At 38.9% G+C, this 11,113-nt stretch overlaps 1 pseudogene; it reads right to left on the bottom strand.

Moving 5' to 3' along the window:
- Positions 1-10,907: 10,907 nt before the first annotated feature.
- On the bottom strand, positions 10,908-11,113 carry LOC124106453 (small nucleolar RNA U3; annotated as a pseudogene).

Here is an 11,113-nt window from a genome sequence, read left to right as displayed (position 1 = left end):
ACTCTATATCTCAGTGTTGCTCATCCTTTTTTCTGTTTTTTTTTTTTTAAATGAATGTGCATCCCCAGGGCTGTGTATTCACATACTGCTTGCTGCCTATTTTGCACTTACATTCTACTTTTATTTGCATTTATCTTAATAACAATGAAGCTATTATTATATCAAAAATATTATAACATTAAATCCAACACAATGTGCATGTTCATTTTAAACAAATAGAAAGGGTTACAATGAAAACCATGTCCCTAGACCAGGTTCCAGCAGCCCCAGATGCCCATTCCAGTAGAAACCCAATTGTAGTTCTTCGCATATCTTTTTAGACATAACCTATAGGCTAAATGCATTAATATATGTGAACTGGGGCTGAGCCTCAATGGTAGAACACTTGCCTAGCATGCACAGGGTCCCGGTTTTCAATCCAGCACTGAAAAAAAATGTACATATATGTGAACTTTTAAGTACCTTTCCAAACTCACGCTAAATACCATCCAAGCATTTGCTGTTAGCAACAGTAACAGTAGTAGAAGTAGGGTGTTAATAGTGGTGCTTACTGGAAGATACTAGCATATATCTAACTGGATTCTTTTTGAAGTCCCAGGATTGAACCCAGGGCCTCATATGTGCTAGGCCTGCATTCTGGCATGGTTAGATCCCCAGCCCATTTCATGTTTTATTTTAAGACAGAGTCTTGCTAAGTTGCCCAGGCTGATCTCACATTTGTGATCCTCCTGCCTCAGTCTCTGGAGTAGTTGGGATTACAGGTAGGCACTACCATGCCTGGCTTGCTTGAGTAATTTTCAATGGCATTATAATATAAGGGTATGTGTACAGTAATAGAACATTTAAAGCACTTCCCCTAGAAGGGATAATGAATAACAAAAAGTTACTAGAGTTGGCATAGTCTCTGAACAACATAATAAACGAAGACAGCAATTAGAGATGCTCTGAACTGGAGCATTAAAGTGAGAAATGGAGACCTTTGTGCTAACTTGATGTTGAGAAGAGGTGGGAGTCTTATGTTCAGCCTCATCTCTAATTAAGTATAAGTTCTGGAAACTTACACCTAATACAGTCAACTGGCATAGCCACATGTTTTTACTGACAGAGATTTCACATACAGGGACACTGAGAAGAGAGATTTAATTAAATCACCTTCACTAGAAGGTAACTACTTACGGTGTTTGCTCGAAAGCGGGGGAAGTGCTGATGGCTTCAATATTACTTTTGAGGAGTACACAAACTACAGAGATGTTCTCATTTCAATAACTTATTTCAGATATACATATTCTCAATTTAAAGAAGCATAGTGTTGAAGAAAAATAACTCTAGGCCCGCATTTCCTGGGGTTTTGAATTATCAGCCTACCATTGATAGCTGGGTCTCCTAGGGTAAATTGCTTAAGCTTCCTTGTCTGTAAAATGGAGGTGATAATACTACTTTTTTTATTGCGTTGTTGTGAGTATCAACTGAGTTAATGTATGTGAAGGATTCTATGAGTATTTGCTGCTATTAGCAATCAGCTCTTGTCACTGAATAGATTAATACTCAGTAATGATGAAAATATTTTCATTTAAAAGGGATCCACATCAAGCAATGGAGTTTCAACTGATTTTGTTATGCTTGAATTCAGGACCCCCAAAAGACCACCAGAGACCAAGATCGATGTAAGCAGCAAACAGTTTATTGCAAGCTAGCTGGGTCTTCCGCACGCACACAGCAACTGGTGACGCTGAGAGGCCCCGAGGCCAGGGTTTGCAGCAGTTTTATACACTCTTTGGGGAAGGCAGGGTCCCCACATACATCATAGCATCTCTTAGCAAATCATCACACACCGCGGGAAAATTATAAAATTACCCTAAAACATGATTAGTATAGTCTCTGGCGGGAACAAGTTGGGTATGGGTGATTAGCTAGTACAAGAGGGGGATTCATTTGAACTGATTGGTTTAGGCCACGAGGGGAGTACGTGCTGAACTACATGGTTTCCCAACATGTTATCAACCACCATAAACTACTGGGAGGGTCATCTGTCATCCCAGGTTGCCGCAGTCTGGCTGGGCACAATTCAGGAGCCACTTATCAAGCAGAAACGAACTTTATTTTTAGAACACACACACACACACACACACACACACACGCCACACCACACCACATGAGCTCTTCAGGAATTCCCTCAGAGCCCAACTGCCACCACCAGCTTCCCACAAGCCTCACAACCCCCCCACTCCTCCTGCTCTTGAGGCCGATTGGCTGGGTTGCATGGGCGGAGCCAAAAAAGTCCCCCAATGAGCAGCTCTGTGGTCTGAAAGGGCGGGGAAACAGCCCAATGAGCATCACCGCAGAGGAGCCAATCAGCTGGCAGCTATAAGTTTGCTGGGGCCACTGTGAGCCAATCATCAGCTGGCAGCTGGAAGTTTGCTGGCAGCTGGAAGTTTGCTGGGGCCCCTTCGGCTGTGGCTCTCAACACCTGATATTTTTCCTGTCTCATGCTGATTGGTGGCTGCTAGGGGGTTGCTATGGGTTCCCAGGTAGCCTGACTGAGTCAGGGACACCTGGTGCAGCAGATCTCTCCTGTTATTTGTAGATAAACAACTCAGCAGGGTGGGTATGTGCCTAGGAGTGCTCTGTGGGTCTTTCCAAGGACAAGGGTCATGCCCCCTTCCTTGGACAAGCTTTGCTCTGAGGTAGAGGCTGGTTTTTCAATTTATGACACTACAAAACTGCATTTAGAACCCAAAAATCATTCCATCAATAGTAAGTTTTAGCTTTGACACATTTGACAACAGAACTGAAGAATTTGGCCACAGGAGAGGTTTTTGTAGTAGAAGTGACATAATATATACTCAAAAACATTACAAAGGGCTGGGGATATAGCTCAGTGGTAGAGGATTTGCCCAGAATATACAAAGACTTGGGTTCAATCCCTAATACCAACAAAACAAAACAAAACACTATGCCACATTTCCCAGAGGATATCACACCACTGGTACTTTAAAAATGATTAATAGTGCTAATGAACATTTAGCACTCTTGGAAGCATAGCTTAATTGACTACACTGTCCTGGGGGAATGACAGTGGAGTGTAAGAATGGAATCCTGGCTTTACTTGAGTCAACTTTTGAAGCCAAGAAAAATTAAACAAGAATAGGTATCCATGTGTATAAGAGATGTTATTTGAACAGTATTCTATTTAAAAAGTCATCAAGAGTCATCAGGGCATACTGGGATTAGAAATAGAAAACATATTACTAATTTACATTGGACCTGCACCATTGCTTTAAGCATCCTATCTTTGCTTGTTGAATGAAACTTCACCAGAGAAGTTGTGCTATTCCTAAATTTCAGGTACATGCACAACCTAGAAGCTACTTCCATTAGAGGGCGCTCCTGAGACAAGATTAGTTACAGCGGCATAATCGCTTGGAGAAAATAGTTGAAGCAGAAGTAGTTAAGCAAACCACAGACCCACATGGTTTTTGAATAAGAACGTTCTAGAATTCCTTAGCTGCATTAGCAAAACTATTGGTGAAGGGTTAATTGGACCCACAGATTCTTTTGTAGAATTCTCTAAGGAAAGTTAATTAAAGATATTAGCATCTTGGTTGGAAACCTAGAAATATAACATTACAATAACAGCCTTGAGGAAACACGTATTTAAGACAAATGAGCCAGTTTTGGTGGTGCACAACTATAATCCCAGTGACTCTGGAGGCAGGAGCGCAGCAAGTTTGGGGTCAACCTGGGCAATAAAAGAGAACCTGACTAAAAAAATTAAAAAAAAAAAAATTAAAAAGCCTAGGAAATGTAACTCAGTGGTAGAACACCCTGGGGTTCAATCCATAGTACCTCCAAAAAAAAAAAAAAAAGACAAATGATATTTCTAATGAAAAGTAAAATTACAACAAAAGGCATAATTGGTCCTTAGTGTTTGTGGGGTATTAGTACACACACACACACACACACACATCTTCAGATGTTCAAGTCCTTTATATAAAAGGACTTTACATAATATTTGCATCTGTCCCACACACATCCTCCCATATACTGTATTTATTTATTTTATTTTTTATTTTTTGAGAGCCGAGGATATAATATAATGGTAGAGTACTTGCTTCACATGCACATATGAAACTTTGGGTTCTATCATCAGCACTGTCAAAACACAAAAAAGGAAAATTTTTTTTTAAACTTTTTTTTTTTAAATGTTTGTAGTACTGGGGATTGAACCCAGGGCCTCACACATGCTAGCCAAATGCTCTATCACTGAGTTCCCCTTCCAGTCTTTCCCATATACTTTAAATCATCTCTAGATTACTTATAATGTCTAGTACAATGTAAATGCTGTAAAAATAGTTGTTATGCTGATTTTTAGGGAATCATGACAAAGAAAAAATATGTCTGTACATGTTCAGTACAGAAGCAATTTATTTTTCCATATGTTTTGGTTCCATGATTGGTTGAACCTCATGGAATCTGCCGTTTTGGGGGGCTAACTGTATGTACTGCACAATAATAATTCAGAAAACAAAGTAGCTCTCAACTTTTCTGTGAAGAGGCCTCTGCTTTTGATTGGAGAGGCTGGAGCAGGGAAAGTTAGTGGGAAGGACAAGGTCAGTTGAGAAGATCAACAGGAACTAAGGTCTAGAAATACAAGAGAGGAGCCGGTGGGCAGTGCAGTTCAGTGGTAGAGGACACGCTAGTGTGCTCAGGGGCCTGGGCTCAGGCCCCAACACTGAAAGAAAAGAAATACATGAGAGCAAGAACACTGGTGCAAGTGAGCAGGAATACATATTTTTATCCTGGGAAATATGAAAAAAGTAAAAAAAAACATAAGATTTTGAACAGACCTGAATTTCCTATTAAGACACTGGCAGGATGAAGTAAGAGGTTCAAGCAGGAGAATTTCATGAGGAAAAAGAGTTCAAAATTATTTGACAGGACATTTCAGAGAAAATTACTCCTGGAGAGACGGCACAAAGTACTGCCACCATTCCTGCTATGAGAGCTTCATAACCTTCCAAGTTCCTGCCTTATATTCTACACATTCTTTTGAGGAAAATGGAGAATACAACCCTTAGCTACCATTTTTTTTTTTAAGATCTTTTTTTCTCTCATAAAACAACCCTCCCACCAACCTCCCTAATCTATCTTGCCCAATTTCAGTACTGGGGACTGAACCCAAGGTACTTTACCATTCAGCTACATTCCCACATCTTCAGCCTTTTTCATTTTTGTTTTTGTTTTGTTTTGAGACAGGGTCTCCTTAAATTGCCCAGGCTGGCCTTGAACTTGCAATCCTTCTGCCTTACTCTCCCCAGTTCCTGGGATTACAAGCATGTGCCTCTGCATCCAAAAGTTCAGGGATACTTTCAAATGACTATATTTTGGGGTGATTTCTTAGGCCACAAAAGCTAACTAATAAAATTTGTAATATACATTAAGATCAATTTATAAAATACAGCTAAGTAAATCTCATAGATGTTTGAGATGTTTAATATGTGCCAGATAGCTTTCATATCAATAAAATCACCTCATTCTTTTTAATAGCCTCATTATATTCCATGGTAACATAATTTAACATCCACTACTAGCTGTATATTGGTTTGATAATTTAAGAATAATAATATTGTATAAAATCCCCCTTAAATCATAAAATCCTATATTAAGTTCCTTTGTAGGATGATGAGGAGCACCAGCAATGATCAGCTAGCTCACTGCAGCTCCCAGCAGGTTCGACTAGGTCTGAATTTCTGGATCACATTTGCAAGCAATATATTCCCCACACCCCCCAGCAAAGTAAATTATCTCTTAAGTTGATTATTGAAGTTTGCTTCTTCTGAGAACCCTACATTTTATGAGACTCTTTATTTTTTTTTTAACCCCAAGGTTGTTTCATTGTCCCTAAATAGACACATATTCAAGATTTAACTTCAAGACTCAGGATTCTAACAAATAATCAAATCCTGGCCACTGAACCCTATGACAACTATAGAATACAAAATAGGACTTTGCACATGAAACAGCTGCCCATACCACTGACATCAATTTGTTCTCTATTAAGCAAGGAAAAAAAACAAAACAAAACTCGAATTGATGATTCATCTACATGTCTTTTCTTTCATCAGCTGAGGATGTGACAGCTTGAGACACAATTTTTAGGTTGATCACCTTTTTGTTTAAAGGGAAGAAATTTTTTTTAAATCTGAATCTTGCATTATATTTTTAAAAAGCTACATACCCTATTTATTTGTATGAAATTTAAGCATTTTGTTTTATATATCATACAATACTCATCTAAATAAATTATGGTTGCTTTATTTAAGATGGGACTGTTGCTGGGTGCAGTGGCACAGGCTTGTAATTCCAGCAATTTGGGAGGCTGAGGCAAGATTACCACAAGTTCAAGGACAGCCTCAGCAATTTAGCAAGGCCCTAAGCAACTTAGTGAAACTATGTCTCAAATTAAAAAAATAAGAAGGGCTGGGATATACCTCAGTGGTATAGTGCCCCTGGGTTCAATCCCTAGTACGAAATTAAATAAATAAAAAAAATAAAATGAGACCATTTTACTGGGTATGGGGGTGCATGTCTATAATCCTAGTGACTCTGGAGGCCGAACCAGGAGGATTTTAAATTTGAGATCAGCCTGGGCAACTTAGGGAGACCTTGTGGTAAAATAAAATTTAAAAAGGGCTGGGGACATAATTCAGAGGGAGAACATTTGCCTAGCATGCAGGAGGCCCTGGATTCAAAAAAAAAAAAAAAAAAAAAAAGGGAAACAAAATGGGCTGCTTCTTGGCCATGGAGAAATAGCTTAAACTTTTGTGGTTCAAATGCTGCCAGAGGATATTGTAAATAGGAATTTTTGATATTTTTTCCTCTTAATAGGTTCATTTACATCTTCTGGAAATTGAACTTGATAGTCATGAGGCCATGTGTCACCACGTTGGAAGGGACAGCTTCCAAGTGCATCTCTCTTCCAGGGGGAAAGGACATGAAGCAGCACAGAGGAAGTTTCTATTTGCCCCCTTGTGACTCTCCCCAACCCTTAGGGCTAGAAAATTCCATTTTGAAGGGCTGGTGATATTGCTCATGGGAAGGGACTTTTTGCTCTGCCAAAAGAAAAAAGAAAAGACTGGGCGTGGTAGTAAACACCAGCAATCCCAGCGACTTGGGGTGCAGGAGGAGCACATGTTTGAGGACAGCCTCAGCAATTTAGGGAGGCCCTAAGCAACTTAGCAAGAACCTGTCTCAAAAAAAAAAAGGTAAGGCCAGTTCATGGAGGACAGAAACCTCCCATGGAGCAGAAGAGCAAAAAGGGCAAAATTAAAAACAAAACAAAAAACATGCTGAGAATATGACTCAATGGTTAAGCACTCCTTGGTTTAATCACTGGTATCAGAGAGAGAGAGAGAGAGAGAGAGAGAGAGAGAGAAGGAAAATTCCATTTTGAGGGGTTGCTGATTTATTTTTACTTCAAAACAGAAACCTAAGAGTTACAGCTTTTTAAACTGGTGAAGGAAAGAATCAAGTGTCTGGGTTCTATTTATTTATTTATTTGGTATCAGAGAGCCACATCCCCAGTCCTTTCATTTAATTTTTTAATTTTTATTTTTTTGGTGGGATTTTTTGGTGGGATTGAACCCAGGGCCTTATGCATGTGGAGGTAAGCACTTTACCAACTGAGCTACATTCCCTAGCCCTATTTTATTTATTTATTTATTTATTTATTTATTTATTTATTTATTTATTTATTGAGACAGGGTCTTACTAGATTGCTCACTAGGTTCCTTCTCTTGCTCAGCTGTTGTGTGATTGGTGGCACATGACATAAATATTACTAAGACTATAGACAAAAAGCCCCTGTTATGGAGGCTTCTTTCTGAAAGTGGTCAGTGAAATAAAATCACCTGAAAGCCCTGTGAAGTTGTAGCAATGACTCAGACTGGCGGGTGGGGAAGAGGTAATTTCATTCCCCGCCATTGCCTTCCCTTCCCCCCGGCCTCCTCCTCCTCCTTCACCTTCTCCTCCTTCTCTCTCTTCTTCTCTTTTTGATGCTGGGGATGGAAGCCAAGCCTTATACATACTAAGCATAAACTCTACCACTGCGCTAGACTCCCAATGCCTCCATTTTCTTTTCCTTCTTTTTTTTTTTTTTTTTTTTTTTAGTACCAGGGATTGAACCCAGGGGCATTTAAACACTGAGCCACATCCCTAGCCCTCTTTTGTTCTATTTTTTTTTTTTATTTTGAGCCACCGTCTCACTAATTGTTGTGTAGGGCTTAGCTAAATTGCTGATGCTAGCCCTAAACTGGAGATCTCCTTCCTCAGCCTCTCCAGTTGCTAGGATTATAATCAGGGGCCACCACAACCACCTGTTCCTTTCTTACTCTTGGCTAGTGCTTCTCATTCCATATCACCTTCTACATCTTTGTCAGTCTATGATGGACTGAATGTTTCTGTGTCCTCCCAAAATTTTGATGTCGAAATCTAATTCCCACTATGATTTTCTTTGGAGGTGGCATGTGGAGAGGAGATGAGGTCATGAGGATAGAGACCTCACAAGTGGGATTAGTACCCTCATAAGAAGCTAGAAGGATGAACTGCAGCGCAGTGGTAGAGTTTGTGTTGATTATAAGTAAGGTCCTAGATTAAATCCTCAACACAAATAAAATAAATCTTTATTTACATTACTTTATTTAGTTTACTTCTTTATTACCTTTATTTATTTTTGCGTAATAAATAAAGTGTTGGGGTTTAAACCCATGACCTCACACAAAAGTGTTCTATCATTGAGCTACGTCTCCAACCCTCTTTTTTTTTTTTTTTTTAAGAAAGAGTGTGTGTGAGAGAGAGAGAGAAATTTTTAATATTTATTTTTTAGTTTTCGGCGGACACAACATCTTTGTTTGTATTTGGTGCTGAGGATCGAACCCGGGCCGCACGCATGCCAGGCGAGCGCGCTACCGCTTGAGCCACATCCCCAGCCCTCCAACCCTTTTAATATATATATATATATATATATATATATATATATATATTTTTTTTTTTTTTAATTTTGAATTAAGGTCTTGCTAAATTGCCAAGGCTGGTCTTGGACTTGTGATTCTCCTCCTTCAGCCCTCCTAATACCTGGGATTAAAAGTGTGCACCATCACATCCAGCTAAAATAAACTTTTTAAAAACACAAGAGGCTAGAGTCTACTTTCTCTCTTTCTACAACCTGGAAGAGGGCTTAAACCAGACCCTAATATTGTTGACACACTAATCTCACACTCTTAGCCCTTGGAAATACAAGAAGTCAATTTCTGTTTTTTACAAGCCATTCCGATATGATATTTTGTTAGAGATGCTTAAATGGACTAAAACAAACCTATTCCCATTGATCAGAATGCTAAATTTTCTTTTAGTCTCTAATTGATCATTTTCAATTCCCTTTGCTTACCCACTTCTAAAACAGGCCTTTGGGTCTTTTTCCCTTAAGACAAAGACTTCTCTCTGGGCATACTCTCTAGGCAACCTCAATTGTCCCAAAGGTCTTAGCTACCAGGACTTGCTGTGGTAGCTAAGATACAGAATATTCTTCAATAGAAACTCCTCTCCTGAGTTCCAGACCAAATTACTTCAAATAGATCTGAACTTGAACTGAGCCTTCAAGTCTGATTTCCTGCCTCTGTTTCCTTTTTTATCACTGGTAACCACTAACCACATGCATCACAGAAACCAGGGAAGCCCAGATGGAGACATTTCAGTCTTCAACTATATATCCAATTGTTCAAAAGTCCAGTCACTCTTCCACCTTTTCACTTTCTCTTGAGTTTGTTACATTTAATCCAATCCACTACTGTCTTCATTAAGGCCCTAAATTATTCCTCACTTTGATTCCACAGCCTTCTGATTAATTTTCTTTTATTCTCTTCTTCTTCTAGAGAAACCAAGAGAAAGTTCACTCCTTACAAACGACTCACACTTCCACATCTGTTACTGAGTTTGATAACCAGGGATGCATAGATGTTCTTCAAGAGCTGATTCTGGTGGCAGACCCCTGAAATCCCATCTATTCTACAGACTGAGACAGGAGGATCACAAGTTCAAGGCCAGCCTGGCAATTGAGCAATACCCTATCTCAAATAAAAAATGAAGAGAGCTGAGGATGTAGCTTAGTGGTAGAGCGTCCCTGGATTTAATCTCCAGTACTGCAAAAGTAAAGAAATACATAAGTAAATTTGTACATACATAAAATAAAAAAGATTGAGGATATAGTGCAAAGGTGGAGCACCTGCTTATCATGTGCAAGGCCTTGGATTTGATCCCTAGCACTACCAAAAAAAAAAAAAAAAATCTTCAACAGCTCTATGGATCCATGAAAATTTACGTAACACTGTGTACTAATATTTTCTTTTTTTGTCTTTTTAAAAATTCATTCTAATTTGTTATATATGACAGCAGAATGTATTACAATTCATATTACACATATAGAGCACAATTTTTCATATCTCTGGTTGTACTCAAAAGTAGAGTCCCACCATTCGTGTCTTCATACATGTACTTAGGGTAATGATATCTGTCTCATTCCACCGTCTTTCCTGCTGCCATGTCCCCTCCCTTTCCCTCCTACCCCTTTACCCTATCTAGAGTTTGTCTCCCATGTTCCACCCTCCCAGCCCCATTATGAATCAGCCTCCTGATATCAGAGAAAAATATTTGGCATTTGGCTTTTGGAGATTGGCTCACTTCACTTAGCATTATATGCTCCAACTCCATCCATTTGTACTAATATTTTCTAAGCAAGAAGTGCATAAAGTTCATCAAATTATCTAAAGGGGTTTAGATCCCAGAAATAATTATATATATATATATATATAATTATTATTATTATTATTATTATTATTACTTTTTTAATGGAAACCACTCAGACTGTTCTCTCCCTCTTAATCTCTAAAGAGAATTAGGAATGCAATTAAAAAGGCAGTTGCAGTAATACAACACCTAGAACCAACTTCACTCTCTGGACAGAACACTCAACTCCTCCTCGTGGTTTCTGGTACTTTACACAATCAGAGAAACTTCTCTAGAAACATACTATAGAAATGATCCCTGAAAGTATAGTCTT

Source organism: Marmota monax, unplaced genomic scaffold, assembly GCF_021218885.2.
Source record: "Marmota monax isolate L192 unplaced genomic scaffold, Marmota_monax_Labrador192_F-V1.1 WCK01_AAM20220418_F8-fsc00156, whole genome shotgun sequence".
NCBI classification, from domain to species: Eukaryota; Metazoa; Chordata; class Mammalia; order Rodentia; family Sciuridae; genus Marmota; species Marmota monax.
This window is presented reverse-complemented; position numbering and strand designations above follow the sequence as displayed.